Source organism: Leptonychotes weddellii, chromosome 1 (assembly GCF_054177405.1).
Source record: "Leptonychotes weddellii isolate Sample4059 chromosome 1, ASM5417740v2, whole genome shotgun sequence".
In the NCBI taxonomy this organism is placed as follows: Eukaryota; Metazoa; Chordata; class Mammalia; order Carnivora; family Phocidae; genus Leptonychotes; species Leptonychotes weddellii.
In genome coordinates, this window is record NC_138369.1 from 71235971 (window position 1) to 71253403 (window position 17433).

General features: G+C 39.1%; 1 long non-coding RNA gene across 1 annotated transcript; it reads right to left on the reverse strand.

Annotated features, from left to right (window-relative positions):
* Positions 1-63: 63 nt before the first annotated feature.
* On the reverse strand, positions 64-9803 carry LOC145717128 (uncharacterized). The gene is made up of 3 exons (XR_014140161.1): positions 9459-9803; positions 4518-4656; positions 64-181 (listed from the first exon to the last, which is right to left on the reverse strand). It is a non-coding gene; the product is annotated as an uncharacterized LOC145717128 (long non-coding RNA).
* Between the last annotated feature and the right edge of the window lie 7630 nt (positions 9804-17433).

The following is a 17433-nucleotide window of genomic DNA, read 5'->3' on the forward strand; positions in this document are numbered from 1 at the left end:
CACCAGGCTAACCCATCCTCCCACCCTCCTCCCCTCTAGAACCCTCAGTTTGTTTTTCAGAGTCCATCGTCTCTCATGGTTCGTCTACCCCTCTGATTTCCCCCACTTCATTCTTCCCCTCCTGCTACCTTCTTCTTCTTTTTTTTCTTCCTTAAAACTAACCAAGCAGACAGCAGTTCCACTGAGAGAACAAGATAAATTGGAAGGGATGTGAGAGCTTGGAAGTATAAGCAAGTAATTATCTTAATCAGAGGGAGGGCCAACCTTAATGGGGTATTGCTTGCTAAAATAAACTGCAGGAAATCAAACATGTAAATCTCACTTGAGATGTAACCAACTTTCCAAGCCACAGAAGTTCAGGCTGAGTTAGTGTTCCTTGTTGTCTCTTGCCATAGAACTCTTAGAAGAGCCTCTGGACACATGGTATTAATACAGAACCAACAGTCAATCATCTCGTTGATTCTTTTTCATACCACAAGTGATTTGATGATGATTTAGAACATCAACAGTCAATGAATTCACACAGATGCTATACCTCAGTGGTTGAGAGAATATCTGAGCTAATCCTAGTCCACCTTCCAGCTTATGTTCTAACCTCAAGAAAGGTACTGAATATATTAAGCTCTCTTTGAGAGGAGGAAAGTAGAACTGAACATTTTAGCTGCTATGGCAACAGGTACCATTTACATCTTACGGTTTTGTTCTTGGAAAAAATCTACTCAGCAGCAGAAATGGGGACAGGATAGGAAGGGGAAATGGAACATGTGGTTCCAAGACCTTCTGGCCCAACCTCTGTGTAGAGGATTTAATAGCAATAAAGCCAGAATTCCCAGTGCAGGGAATTTCCATTCCCACCACTAATTATATCTGCATACTGAGCTACAGCTGAGGAAATTTGAGGTATTCTAAACCACAGTGTCCTTATTCAATTTTCCCCTGATAGTTAAAACATAGAAATTTATATTAAATATAAACACCAGGTATCTTACTATGTTCCCACTAGCAACATATTAAACTGTAAGAGATAATCCCATTGTTTTAACAATCTATTTATCAATTTTAAAAACCTAGGCTTTGAGAAATGTGCTGTAATTCTTTGGCAATTATGTAGCAATATAACTAGTTACATAAGAATTGTTGTTTTTTCCCTTATTTCCAAAGATTGTGTTTAAAAAAAATCAACATTTTTTAATGTTTCCTTTCTCCTTTTACTTTTAATCTTTTCCCCTCCTTCACTTCTTTCCCCTCTACTCAAGTATGGTTGAATTTTAGGTCCAAAACTTCTTTCAGGTTTTGGGATAACTCTTTGATCTAATTTCATGTTCTTTAGGTAAGAAACCTTGAAGTCTGGGATGTTGATAGTTGTCTAATCACCTGCTGATTTAGGACCTGGAGAGTTTGAGGAAGCTAGAGATTGGTAGGCATGTACCTAGCAGAGCAGCTACTGTTATGAATTTCAGGTTGAACCCACTATCCTATGAAATGGAAAGCATGACAAATATAGGGACTACAACTTAGAAATTGGGTTGGTGTCAATAAGAGTTCTTATGGACAGTTTCTGTGATACAAAAAAATCTGATCCCAACTTTTTATTCATTTATGCATTCATTCCTTCATTCATTCTCTCATTTAAGCACACATTTATTAACTTCTATGTTGTTTGCAGATATAATGATGAGCTAAGTAGACAAGGTGCCTGCTCCCAAAGAGTTGATGGTTTGATTGGGAAACAGACATTAACCAAATAAGTAGCATATATTTTTAAATTTAAATCCTGTGAAAGAAATCTCATAGTGCTCTAAGAGTATAAACATAAAAAGTGACATTGAGCTGGCACCTGAAGGGTGAATTGCCATATGTGTCTTATTGAAATTTCCACTTTCATATTAAAATTTTTGTAGAAACTAGTCCAATCTCTGCACACAGGTTGTAAAAAAATGATTCGATGGGGAAGAGAATAAAGAAAGATGACAGTACCTGACTCTTCACATATAAACTTTATTAAGCAGGAATTCCATCAGTTCTTAGATCCCTTAAGAAAGTACTCAAAGCTTGAAACCTTGCACTGAATATAAGAAAGCAATTTGTATCATGTGGGTAAGAAATCATTAAATAGGGATCTGGAGATCTTGAAGATAAAGGATAAAAGTTTATCCTATGCTGGGCCGTAAGTCATCAACAGATTCCTTATTAGGCTCCTCTTTGGTTCTTAAGTGAGCCCAGCATGTGTTATGTGTCACAGTCTAAAGGTATGAGTGAAGTGGAGACATCCAAACATTAATGCTCAGAACAGAGTTTCATACAAAAAACTGGAGGCCTTTTTCTCTACTACAGACAAAAAGCAGGAACTAATCAGAAAAATGAATAAACTCTATCAAAGACAAATAGTTTTTTGGAAATCAACATAGGATGATTATCACATGGCTTGATGTGGAAGGACTGAGATCAGACCAGGTCTGTGAAGTGTCATTCTGATGTCATACAATGTGAAATCTCAGCAGAGGGAAATGGACTCAGAAGTGCACAGATGCCAAGAAACAATGTTTGTCATATTATCTGATTCATGATCTCACACTGACCATCTTTGGACTTACTTTGGGGATTTTGTCAGGGTTGCAACACTTCCTAAAAGCAGATTAACTCATGGGATTGTTTGCTGATTTACCTAGAAGCCAACATTCACATTACTTGGGTTTTAATATCATCATCACCAAAGTCCCCTTACCCCAACACTTTGAAATGTTGTGTGGTATCCAACACACTATGTAGTATTATTGTGTGGTGATGTTGAAAGAAACTTTAGCACTTACCCGGAAATACGCAACAGAAAGAATCAGCCCTTGAAGGATGCATATGTTTTAAACATTGCAATAGTGTATTCAATTGATACTGGGTTTTGCCAAAGTAGAGAAAGAACTGGTTAGCCAAGAAAAATAGTTTATTCCCTTTTATTTATATAGGAAAGGCTATGGAGGAGATAATAGAAAAGGGTGAGAGGTAGGACAGAATTAGGAGTTGCTGAGTACTTACAACATGGCAGACACTGTGTTGATGTTTTATATCTAGCATCTCGCTTAATTATTAAAACACACATGATTATTCCTCCCCCCACCCCATCTCCTGAAACTGTTAGGAAACTGAGGACCAGATATATTATGCAACTTTCTCAAAAGGCCCACATTTAGTAAATGATAGAACTAGAATTGGAACCCAGGAATGTCAAACTTCAAGATCCATGCCTTTTCTAAGCCATTCAAGGAGACGAGAGAGAATATTTGATAAGGATACTGAGATTCTGGATTCTAGGATTCTAAGACTCTGGGGAAGAGATCAGAATGAACTTTTGAAAGCACAAAGCTGGAGGAGGGACCATATGACCCAGGAAGACACGAAGTTGGTATTAAGTACAGGATGTTAGTGTAGAAATAGATAGAACTGGGAGCTATGAGCACTATTCATTTTGCAAATCTTGAAATTCATATTATATTTCCACAAACAATCCAGAAGGAATGGTATTGAGAAGATGAATGATCCAGGAGATGAGCCCTAGAGACTGGATTCTATTCTTGGCTCTTCCACTTATATGTCATGTGACCTCTCTCTCTTCCTTATACATAAATGGGAGCTAATAATACTGTAGTTATTGGGATAAGTTTGAGATAGAAGCTAGTAACAATCAGCATAAGATGGACAGTAGAACCATCTGCATGACACTTGAAAACCATGCAAGCCAATCAGTGTGGTCAAAGGGTTGTGAATTCAGAGAAATAACTACAGAAAGCAGAAACCTAATCAACTGTATTGTAACTGGATGGTCTGGAAAAAGGCTGTGTAGAAGGAAGGGCAAAAATTACAAGTGCTCTCCTGCCCTGTCCAAAGGAGAAAAAATTGTTTTTTAGTGTTTAGACTAAGAGCTGTTCAACTCTGGGAGAAAGAACTTTTTTTTTAAAAGATTTTATTTATTTATTTGACAGAGAGAGAGAGAGAGAGCAGGAACACAAGCAGGGGGAGTGGGAGAGGGAGAAGCAGGCTTCCCACCGAGCAGGGAGCCCGATGTGGGGCTCGATCCCAGGACCCTGGGATCATGACCTGAGCCGAAGGCAGATGCTTAATGACTGAGCCACCCAGGTGCCCTGGGAGAAAGAACTTTTAAGGCCAATAAATTCTTTTTTATCTTACATCATGCTCATCAAGCAACCAATGACCATGAATATTTGGGTTTTTTGTAGCTACTTTTATACTGAGAAGGAGGGTTAGGGCATCTGCTCAATTTAAGGGCATACTCCCCAATTTTTACTTTATGAGTTATCTATTGCTGGATAGCAAATTATCCCCAAACTTATTGGCATAAAACAACGCATACTTATTATATCATAATTAGCATGAGTCAGGAATCTGAGCATAGATTTGCAGGGTCCTCCCTGCAGGGTCTCTTGTAAGGCTACAATCAAGATATAGGCAGAAACTTCAAGGCTCAGTGTGGGGTTCAACTGGGGCAGGATCAGCTTCATGCTCACTGTGTGGTTGTTGGTGAGATTCAGTTCTCTGTGGGCTGTTGGGCTGAAGGTCTCAGTTCCTTGCTGGGTGCTGGCCAGCAGTTACCCTCAGCCCCTTGCCTTGAGATGCTTTCCATCACAGTAATTAAGTGAGAAGAACCTGAGAGAGAAAATACCAGCAAGAGAGAAGTTACAGCCTTTTGTTACCTAAAAAGTGGAAGGATAGCATATCATTTTTACCATGTATTGTTTGTTAGAAGAAAGTCACTAGGTCCATCCCACACTCACAGGGAGGGGATCACCCAAAGGCATGAACACCAGGAGAGAGGGAGCACTAAGAGCCATGTCAGAAGCTGTGTATCACACTTAGCTATCTACATACTGCTGTAGCAAAGATAGGATTCAATCGTGATTACTAAAAACTAATGCAGATGACTTAGGAAAAATCTGAAGTCCCCTTTACTCTGTCAAATATCCTTTCTGTAAATGAAAAATTTAGCCACTTGTTTTTCAGTAAAGGAGTCAAGATAACTGATATTAATTAGGGCCATAAAAAAGCAACCACACTGAGGCCTTGTTCTTACTGTGGCCTCAGGCAACAGCTCTCTCTTTGAGCCGCCTACTTGTGAGCAAGCCCATGTGAATAATGTAAACTGAGGTCCCTTGACATGTGCTTTCCAAAGTATATTTACACTCCACATGGGTCAATAACCTTGATATTTGGCAGAGGTCTCTGAGCAGATGATGGAAATATTTTACCTCACATTGAGGCCAACTCTCTTGTGTTGATATTTCAACTTAGAATATAGGGATGAATTGAGGGAAGAGAGGCAATGGTGAAGGATGGGTGGAAGGGAAGGAAAGAAGAGCAGAGACATTTTTTGTTAAGTATCAAGCTTTATAAATAATAAGGGCTTGATTCTAAAGGAAAGCTCCAGTAGCAAACATAAGGACGTGGGAGCCTCGATTAAAAAAAAAATTCATGCTTAACTCAGAATAGTTCAAGGGGGACAAGAGTCACATTAACTTGTACCTGCTTTAATGAGACACTAAGGAGAAAGGTGTCTGCCTGTCTGGAATGCTTGTGCGTGAATGCCTTGCTGTTTTGGTTTGGGTAGAGGAATAAAACCTTTTGTGTGTATTTCTGTTCTTTTTCTTCTTCTTCTTCTTTTTTTTTTTAAGATTTTATTTATTTGACAGAGAGAGCACAAGCAGAGGGAGAGAAAGGGAGAAGCAGGCTCCCTGCTGAGCAAGGAGCCCGATGTGGGACTCGATCCCAGGACCCTGGGATCACGACCCGGGCCAAAGGCAGCCGCTTAACCGACTGAGCCACCCAGGCGTCCCTATTTCTGTTCTTTTTAACACTAGCAGCATCTGAACTATTGACTGGGGCAATTCGAAGATCTTAAGCCTAAAAAAAGATGCCATTTCCTTTGACTTCCATTTCTTAGAAAATAAGCATGGTGATGCTAAGTACTTAGGTTATTGATATGCTGGATAATTGATACTCTGAGGTATACAAATTCTCACAAGGTCCCTCAAAGGAGCTACCTTAAGTTAATAATGATTAGGAAGATTGTATAGAATGTGCTGAGTGGAGATCCTGTCCATCTCTGGGTTCCAGATTGGAACACAGATGCTGCACTTTGTCAAATCCTGTTTGTATCTCACCTTGGCTGCACAGTTGATTGGAAATCTGGAAGCACAAGAAGAGATCTTTTGGAGCAGCTGACTTAAACGTCATTTCAGTTATTTGCTTTGAGTTCTAAACATGACATGTAAAGCCTTATGACATGTGAAGCCAGTCTTTTATTAATTCTCCTGCAAATAATGGTCATTGTTGAGATTATAGGGTCTTTCAGTCACAATTTTGCAGCAGCCATCCTGTGTCAGGCTCTGTTCTGGTTGCTGTGTGGGGAATATAAATCGACCAAAAGATTGGCTGTCTTGGACGCCTTATAACCCAAAGAGGCACACAGGTAATAGACAAGCATAAAACTGGAATATGAAGTAGAGCTAAGAGCAAGGATTTTGGAACCAATGTAATTAGGTTTAAACCCTAGTTTAGCCACTTACTAAGAGTGTGGCTTTGCATGTATTATTTAACTACTTTTATCTTCAGTTTTCTCAGCTATAAAATGAAGATAACAGCAGTGATATCCTGATAGGATTATTGTTAGGAAAAAATGAATTGATATACTATAAAACTCTGAGTGTAGTGCCTGTTACCCTGTAAGTTTCCATTAAATATTAGCTATTTTCGTGTCTTTCTGGTTTAGACTCCTTGTTCGACCTTTCCTTAATAGCCTCATCAATAAAATAAGCCTGATATCATAAGCTCTGACAATGTAACAGATCTGTCAGGAGACTCAAATAAAAGCACTTACATTTTTAAGGGAAAACACAATGTATGTGTTTATTAATGAGATTTGTTTTTCAAGTTCAAGTTCAGGACAGGGTTAAGTTTGTGTTTGTAAATGTCCAGGAAGCTGTGAGGGAGATCCAACAACACTGTGAAGCTGTGCCGAATGTGGTCTTTGGAATATGAGAGGAAGGACTGTGCTTCCTATTTGTAGTGGAAAATTGCATAGTTTCTCAGCCTCTGCTTTCTTATTTGTGATAAAAGGATAATAAAGGACATATTATGGATTTGTTGTGAATATTAAAAGACAGCACATATTTCATGTACCTGGCATATAGCAGATAGTCAATAAAAGTCACCTTATGTTGATATGAAAAGAAGAGGGAAAGGTGAAACATGGAAGGAAGACCATGGAAGAAGGGTATTGAAGCCCAACATGGACACTCATTTACACAAACCCCAGTAACCCAACTCAAGTCTCCCCAGAGAGCAGACACACCAGGTGTATGTAGTGGGCATACTCTCCAGTTCTGCTACTTTTCACTTTGATTCACCTTATATCTGCTGTCTCTTGCTCCAGCCCCAGAATTATGTTGAACACCACAGTTAGGTTAAGTAACTGGCCAGAATCAGTCCTTGTGTCAGACAGAAGAGGGGATACAGTTCTCTCTGGTGGTTCTAGAAGCTGAGTTTTTTTAGCTTTGAGAGTTGGTGCATGAACTACTTTGATATTTACGATCCAAGTTGTTTCTCAGTCTTGATTAGACTGTCTCCTTCCATACTTTTATGAACTATCAATTTTAATTTTGGTCACATCTGAGTAGAATCCGAGTGACCTATGGAATTTTTTCCCTTAATCTTACTTCTCTCCCCTTTCCCCATGATTGGAGCATCTTAAACCAGAAAAGGTTTTAGAAGCCACCTGGTCCAATTCAACTCACCCTGTATACATTGCCTCCACAATGGGCTTGACCAGTGGTCATCTAGAAACTCTTTGATCACTGTTACAATTTCCATCAAAATGCCAATTGTTCTCAAAAAAAGGAGGATGTATCCGCATTCATGGTTACTTCTTATCATTTAATTTTTGTGCCCGTGAGTTATATCTCTTTTTGTCTTTTGAAGCTTCATGAAGCAAGGAGGAGGAGGAAGAAAGAAGGATGCTCTGATCTAAGACAGATTGTTTTTCTATTTTTAAGAATTATGAGTGATTATGAACATCAATGGTAATTGAAAGGAAACAATAAATTAATAGCCAGAAGCATATTGATGGGTCAAGAGACTAATTTATTTAGTGGAAAGGTTAATTAATTGGATGTGTATGTGATAAAGATATCTCAAGGTGATATTTTAATTGACAGTCATATCATTGGTGAGGAGGATAAGAGAGAAAAGTGTTACATTAGAGAATTTCAACTCAGTGTTTCTGATTACACTCTCTCTGACTCTGCACTAATAAGGGTAGAGAATGAGATGTGGTTTCCTGAAGGTCCTTGAGAGGAGATGGCAAGGACATATCAGCTGCCCAGCAGATGCTCATTCACTGTGTACCCCAGCCATTTTCTTCTTTTTCCCTGCTGCTTATCAAAATTTGCAGAAAAAAAAATAAAGATATGCCAGAGTCCTTCTATTACATGCATTAAAATGGACATATTGCACTTCTCATTAATTGTAGATGAAAGACTTGGTCCCCATTAAAGGAATTTTAGGCGACGAAAGGAGAGGTATATGGACACAGGAGTCAATTTATAACATTCTTACACAGAAGACAAACGCTGTTAAGATCATATGCTAAAGATTTTTTAGAAAAAAAATAATAAATCAGTAGCGTCAGTGAAAAACATGGCTTTACCATAAACAGTAATTCTGAGGATGTTTTTGAATAAAAACACTCATTTAAAAATATTACCAAAAAGAACTTTATATTTTAAAAAGTAATCTTAATATATGTTATTTCATTTACTTCATATGGAATGATATTATGTGAATAACATTATTTTGTGTCAGATTATTGCCTTTTACCTCAAAATCCATCTGTTATTGACCTACTTCATTGCCATTATAGATGCTGGGCTGTGTCTTATAAATATTTCCCTTGCCAATGAGTGTGTTAGAAAGACACTGCAGAAGAGAGGGGATTCTGGTTTCTGTGTTCTGCTTCTTGGTTGGCTCCTGTGAAACATGATGACCAGTATTGAGCTGGACATTTAGTGAAGCTCACTTTTGGCTTGGCAATTCTGGCACCAGCCTTGGTCCACCTGAACCCAGCAGGGGTTTCCTGTTTGCCCTGCTTGCATTTTTCTGCCCTCCAGCCTCAGTCCAGCGACCATGGACATTTCTCAACCAGGCAGCCAGGTAAACCCCGCTGCCATTCAGTGGGCTATGTCTACAACTCAAACAAAGTCTAGATTCTAGCTTTGGAGTCCCTTTTTCCAAATTTGTTCCTCCTGGGGACTCTCTTTCCACCTTAGGGTATTCTTTAGCATTCTCTTTCATCTCTTCTTTGGAGGTAATCCTCCATAAATAATAATTCTTTATATCAAGTGTTTTCTGTTCTAATTACTGTGTGGTTTCTGTCTTTGACTGGACCTGATACATACCTCAGGTAGCAGATGCTTCTGGTGCTCTGCCCATCTCTGCTGTGCACACACCATTCCACTCGTTGCCCAAGGCTTTCTTCTGCAAGCATCTGTGACTCTCTGCTAAGGCTTTGTCTTTGCCTTTGCATGGGGCAGGCCAGGCATACTGAGGAGTTTACATCTCTGGGAGCAGCCCTCAGCCATTAACAGATGGGGACCTGGGGATGAATACACCATCTTCTTCCTCCTCAAGTGCAGCAACTCATGGTCATGTTCTACAGTGTCTTCCAGAGCAACCTGGGGCTTTTGAGCCTCAGTGGCTCACAGTGATTATCTGCTCAATAACACATTTTTTATGGGCTTCCTTCCCCTCCTTGTCTCATTTCCCCATTCCCCCACCACTGTTCCCTGAAGTCATCCCCCAAATAAACTATTTCACTACAATTTTTATCTCAGGATATGTTTCTAGGTGAACTCAATTCATCCCATTTCAGAGCTGAAGGAATGAAGAGGAGGAGAATGTAATTGTTTTGTCTAAGTCAAATAGTTGAGTAGTGGAGTTAAAAACTCAGTTCATCTCAGTCCAAGTCATTATTTACATTTACTTCAACAAATATCTCTATAAAGATCATTTTAACCGCATATTAAATTCAGACCTATAGGCTAGTCTAAATAAATAAATCCTAGATTATAGGTGCTTCACATCTACAAATGTGATCAAAACAGCATACGATTGCTCTTATGGCTTATATACACAGCTGTTTCTGTGTTGAAATATAATGCCCTGATTTCTAAGCACAAAAACTATCTGTAATTAAAACTAGGAAAAAACATTAGACTGGTTTTTCTTGGGATACATTGTCTGTACTCTTGGGGGAGAAGTTCCTCTCTCAGACCATGGTTCACTAATCTTATAATTTTGACTTGCTGTTATAACCAATACCATTCTTTTACCAAGGTAGGCCTTATAAAACTGAGATGCACCAATGCCATCTTAAGAATAAAAATTTTCACAAGGATATCATTAGGCTAAACTCTAGAAATAGAAAAGATAGCAATGTAAGGAGCCTATTCTAATTAGAAAGTGACATGTTCACCTATTAGAATGGTTTTAAAACATAGAGGGATATTTGAAATAGATAGAAAATGATGAGTTTCCTGGAAGAAGGTCAATATTGATGTACTTTTTATTAAACATCTAATATATAATAATATATATCATTATATATATTACATATATATTCAATATATATATATTGAATGATATATATTCAAACTCCTTTCCACTTATGACCTGCTTTATCCTATTGGGTTCCTTTGCTCTCTAGACTAGAGCAGTAGTCTCAAACTTTAGCAGGCTTCAGAATCATCACAGAGGGCTCACCCCCAGTTTCTGATTCTGTAGGTCTGGGGTGGGGCCTGAGAATTTGCATTTCTAACTAGTTCCTGGTAATGCTGATGCTGCTGGTCAGGGCACCACATTTTGAGAACCACTATTCTAGAGCAGTGTTTTTTCAACCCTGTGTACATCCTGGAGTTACTTGGGGAGTTTTAAACATTACTGGTACTTGGGTCCCACTCAAACTAAATCAGAATCTTTGAGGTCAGGGCCAGGAATCTGGTTTATGAAAGCTTCCCTGGTGATTCTAATGGGTAGTGAGTCAAGAATCAATGTCTATCCAAGTGTTTCTACAAAACCATAATGTGTACACCTGAGGCTCTTGATAAAATGCAGACTCTGATTCAGTAGCTCTGGGATGGGGTCTAAGATTTTGCATTTTTAACAAGCTCCCAGATGAAACTGTGCTGCTCCGGGGACCATATTTTGAGGACCAAGAGTCAGAAATGCTGCTCTTTTCTGTAGATATGATTTTTCTGTAAGTTAACCAGAGATATACTAAATAATTCAGGTCTAGGGCTCAAATATTTTTGAGTACTAGAAGCTGGAGATGACAATTTGATTATGTTCTACAGGTCCTCGGACTAGAGCAGGGACTCTCATGACTCATTTTGGGCAATGGGTTACCATGGCAACTTTCAGAAATCTGCTTTTCAACCTGAGGGCTCCGGAACATCACTGCCAATCACAGCAAGGGACCTCAAAGACATTAGAGAGTGTTAGCCATGTGGCTGCAGCCACTCAGATGGCTCTGTGTTCCCTGAGATATGGCTGAGTTTGAGCCCCTTCCTCAGCAGCAGTTAACACTGACCTCCGTGCTGAGTTCAGAAATAATTCTCCCTCAGGACAGATAAACCATAGTGAAGAATGAACTGCCAGCTGGAATTCAGGAGCCTTAGTATTGGTAGAAAATTTACCATTGAAAGCAAGAGTACAAAGGGTAGAGTACTCACTATTTACCCCAGAGGGAATTCTTAAATAAGAATGGTCCCTTCAGGTTAGTATATTGGTTTCTTACAAAAACAAACAGCATGGACACACTTTTAAGTTCACTTCCTCCCATTTTATTCTCTGTTGTACTCAAATATATCACATATATATGTTCTATTTTTACCAAGCCAACTGAAAAAACAAAGACAAAAAAAAAAAATAACCCAAAACAGCCTTAAATTCAGTATTAAATTCCACCCCATTCCCAGCTTCTTATCTCCATAGGGGAAAAATCTAAGGCAGAAGGAAATAGTCTGAGGAAGCATAGTTTTGCCCATAGGAAGCATCTTGCCCACCCAGCTGTGTTTTCTAGAATATATATTTTATTTAATTCCCTTGAACAACAGGTGCAGATGTGCTGGTCTCTGCCTCACTGGGCTGTCCTCATGTCTTTTGTGAGCTCTTTATTCAGGGCTCTGTTGAATTTCACCACCCAAGGAACAGATTCTTTCAGGACACAAGCTGCAGGGAGTGACATTTAGCTTATTCCCTCTGGTGGGACCTACTCTCTCTATGGGATAACGAGGGGAACCTTTGAAGGCATCCGTGTGAAGTGGCAGACATTTCCTCATCTGCTTCCAGCTAGAGGAGCTATGGGCAACAGGGCAAGGCCCCTTGCCACAGGGAACATTCTGAGGCTTTTGGCTGACCATGCTCAGGTCTTCTGTGTCCCAGGTAGTGGGCGTGACATATATATATGTCTGATTTATGAGGCAACAGCAAATTTCTGTAGAGAAATTTTATGGGCAAAAAAAAAAAAAGATACATGTTTATAAAACATGTTCATGTTAGTGAATAAATTTGCTGGATCTTTCTGTAATTGTAAAGAGTTTAAAATAAAGTTTTGATGACTAAAATTTGGATAGAGATCCAGAAGCCACACAGGTTGGGCCTAAGATGGTTAGGAACAAAGATGGCATATTTTTCCCCTGGTTCTTCCCCCATAACTTTTTAAAAAGATAAATGTTGACTTGATTGGTAATACAGGTAAGGAATAGATTGCAGGCGACACAGTGTAAAAGCTAGATTATGGCCTCTATACAGAAAATGTCAAAGGGGGCTCTTTTTTCAGAAGTTAGCCTGGGACTCTTAGGGGAGGGGAAGAAGGAGGGAGAAGGAGAGAGAAGAGAGAGGGAAAGAGGAAGCTGGGGAAGAAGAGGTGGGGGAAAGAGGGGTGGAGGAATGAGGAAGGGAAGGGGGAGGGAGATGAGAGGAGGCAGAGGAAGTAGGAGAGCCAGGGGAGACCAAATGACATTTGCTTAGCATTCACTATATGTCAGGCAGTGTGCTTTCACATAAATTACTTCATTGACTCTTCACAAAGACTGCAAATTAGATATATTTTAATATTTGATTTTTAGATGAAGAAATGGGGGCTCAGAAGTGTAAAATAACTCGTCTGAGGTCACAGAGTAAGGAAAAATGGTTTGAGGCAAACACTCATTTTTGTCCCTCCAAAACTCCTGCCCCTTTCTCAACATTGTATTTATTTGGAGTGTGTGCCTTTCGATGAACTGAAAGAAGTAAGCAAAGGAAAAGCCATTTGGAACAGTCTTTCATTGAAACTGCACAGGTTCTGAGGCTCTGTTTTCAGTGGTGATGGTGGTCTAAGGGGATACTACATTTGGAGTGTTACAGAGTTCTATAGTAAAGGTGATGTCTTATAAGGGTGACGTTACACCTCATGAAAAGAAGCAGCCGGAGCAAGAACTATTCGGAGCAAGCTATGTTCACTGCTCTGGATAAAATCATAATCTTGACATGAGCAGTTACATTTCACACAGGGGCCATCCATAGCAACTGTCATTCTCTAACCAAGTGGTTGGCTTGCTTCACATCCAAATATGATTCCTCCCTAACCAGGAAGAACTGACCAGTTTATAAGGCTTCAAAAGGCATTTTCACTTTTTTCTTCTTACTAGAAAATCCAAATAAAACAGGAGAACAAAGACCTAAAACAAATCAAGAGGAACCAGTACATGACACATAGTAGGCACTCAGCCATTACTAGTTGAAGTAATGGATGAATGTTCAAAGCGCTCTGAAGAAAGAGATCAATTATTTTCATGAAAAAAAATCATTGATGTGTTAGGAATGCTATGGAAATAGTATTGTACATAATTGTCAGTTTCAACTGGTTTGATTCTAGTTGTTCCGCCTCCCACAGAACCAACTCCTCATTATCTAAGAGATGATTACACGGCTTAGGGTAATGTTTCTGGAGTTTGCTTCCTGGAACATCTATATCAGAATCACTTGGGACCCAGCCCCTATCTTAGGGATCAGGTCTCTAAAGTCTCTATTTTATTAAGATCCCCTGGAAATACGTCATTTGAGTGAAAGTTTGAAACTACTGATATAGGGCTGAACAGGTGTCTCTTATATGATCATAGACTCAGGCCTATCTATAACAGAATGCAGATGCTAGTCCACCTATGTATACATTAGCTAGGACTCAGTCTTGTACTACTATAGATTCCAGACCAATATTTCCCAATATTTAGTGTATATAAGTCACCCAGGGAGTTTACTAAGTGGGAGGTTTCCAGGCCCCACCCAAAGGCACTTGGTTGAAGCCAGATCTAAAGTTTAAACAAGTACCCCATGTGATTCTGATGCATGAATGCTGCTAACCTCACACCCAATACAGAGCTCTTCTGGAAAACAGTATTCCTGTTGCATAGTTATGCAACCTCTGAAAGGACCCTTTGTTAGTGATTTTACCACCTCTCCAGGCAATAAACTCCATTTATAAGTGGCTTTTATCACCAGAAATTTCTTACGTTGAATTAAAATAACGTCCTGTTAATCTGTCTGTCTGGTTCTCTTAATTAGAGCTACACAGAAGACTTTAGTCCCCAACATTGTTTTTAAGAAAATATACTTGACCAAGAAAATAAGTGCTTTTCTTTCCTCTGGATCCTTGTTTTGCTTCTTCAGCAGAGTGTGTAGGTGAGGAAAATGTAGAGATCTAAACATGCATCCCTGATGAGAAGAGAAGGGCTTCTTCTGCTACTTATATTGCAATAATGTTTAGAAAATCAAATATCTAGAAAAACTTGGGAATTCTCATTTCCTGGAATAATATCATAACACACATAAACAAAAAAAGCAAAACATGTCATTCTGAGCTGCCCAGGATATGGGGGAGTTCTGTTGAGCAGAATAATGATGATGAGGGAAAAGGTGAATAAGGAGCAGGTTAGGACTGATTCAGATGAGGCAGGTGCCCTCCTCCAAGAAATCAATGGGAGCCCTCCTTTGTTGCGGGTGCTCATTCATTTTTGTCCAGCTGCAGATCTCTGAGGGCAGGCATCTGATTCTTAAGCCAACTACAGTCAGCTGTTAGGAGTAGATACAGAGAAGGGGGCACTGGCTGGAAAAATATGGGCATGTTTCCAGGCATTTCACTGGGGCTTCCTCAAATCCTCACAGTTTAACTAATTTTTCCCATATGTATGCTTCCTTAAAAAAAAAAAAAAACCCAAATATTTTATTTTATTCTATTCACATATTTCAAAAGGAAGTAATTACTAGTAAAGTTTTAAAAGACAACAAGAATGGATTTGGACATGAAGGGAAGGGTACTTAGAGTGGCCATGGGTATATTGGATTTATCATTTAAAACAATGTGACTGGGCAATTTAAAACAAAGTCCATGGCCCAATTATTCATTTACAAAATGGGGATAATAGTAAGTCACTTTTAGCATTGTTTGACAATTATATGAGGAAATATAACATATGTTAATTTCTAAACATCTGTTGGTACATAGTCACTACTCAAAAAACAGAATGTCAGTCAGTAATAGTAGTGCTAGCTTGCCAGAATATTCACGCACTAACACCAATTAGTCCTCTTTGAATGATACTAAAAATGATTATATAGGTCAGGATGAGCAAAAGGGAGAATGAATACAAACATAAATACACTAAATCTGGAAAGTTGCCTTTGCCTCAGTTTTCCCATTCACTTAGGTAAGGAGAGAGTGAATTTTGGAGGTGGAGAAGTAGAATGCATTGTCTTGAGTAACTTGCCTGATAAACATGTACTGTTTCCTTTTTTCTTACAGATTTCTTTCTGCTGCTTTAGCCACTTTTAGGGTACAAGATTCATACATCAGAGGTTTTGGTTTGTTTAGATGTTTTTAATGATACAATTCTCAGTTTATTCTTTCTGATGCAAACTAAGAACAGGGGGACACCAGAATGTAAATGCGATGTTTTCTAAGAATGTCTGGGGTGACTGGGCCCTAAATGTTCTTAAACATCAAATAAAAGTTGAGTGAAGGTGTTTAAATCATTACCAAGCCAGCATCTGAATTTGCATGTTGGCTGAGATGCAGGGGACATTATAGGTTCTAGACCATCTCCAGCATCCAAGCTGTGTAATCTCTGGGACTTTTTATCTCTTTGCAAAATGAGAATGAAAACACCTGCACCGCATAACTTACAGCATTGTTGAGAGATTTATGGAAAAAAATGAAAATGCTGATCCAGTGTAAGCTGGCCTCAATCTCACATGTCATTGCTCAGAAGTCTTGGCTCCATTTTGGAATTTGCACTGGTCTACAACCTCTTCTGCAAGAATAGCACAGGGGAAGGATACAGCCAAGGTTCTCTCCCTCATTTTGAGGTCAAAATGGCTTAAAGTAGTTGTGCTCTCATATCCCACAGACCAATTTTGGGCTCCTGAACAACAAAGTGTGATGCCTGGAGGAGAGACATTTATGGTAGACATTACGCTGCTATTGGGGGCAGCCTTCATTCAGGTCATTGGCGTGAATCAGCAGAGCCTAACTGGGTGGAGCCCTCCCTACCAACATGCCAGAGCCCACATATTTGATACTCCGTCCATATTTTTATTTCATTAATAAAATATGACCTCACTGTTCTTTTGTAATCCAGAAGCGTGAGGATACATTTGTTGCAAACTGCATGCAGATAAAAGGGGGATTCCTTTTGAAACTACATCCTCTTAATAATAAATAACTTTTGATCTACTAGACATAACAGTAGTGCATTTCTTGTTAAAACGGCAAGCTTTTTCTTTTTTACCAAAATGAAAAGAAAACATTCATTTCTTTATAAATATTTTAAATAGTTTAAATACATATTTCATACCAAGGATATAAAAATAGCCTCTCTTTTTTTTTTTTTTGATAAATAAAGACATGTTCATTTACATGGCAAATAACGTGCAAGAGCTAACCACTGGCCATCAGCTCTATTTGATTGTCTAGGAGATGACATGCAGTGATAATTGTCCCTTTGCCTTCACAAAAAGAAAAATAGATCAGCAGGAGCTGTGCACTCCCGAGGCCAACAGTGCTGTGGATATTGTTCAGCAATGACCAACAGGCACTCAGGAAAAACCTTTGCTGCACTTCACAAAAGTCACCTAGGACAAAACGAATCCACAAATTCTTTGTCTGGGACTTCTAGCTGCTCAGACCCTCAGGGTCTTTGGACTTTTAAAAAGTCTGTCAAACAGACCAGTAAGTGAATACCTGTATAGGAAACTGTTTCTGCTGTGTTTCTAAGGATCTAGCAAGTGTTTGCTACAGTACGGATGTGGTTCTGCCTTTGGCTGGCCCCTCACGCACTC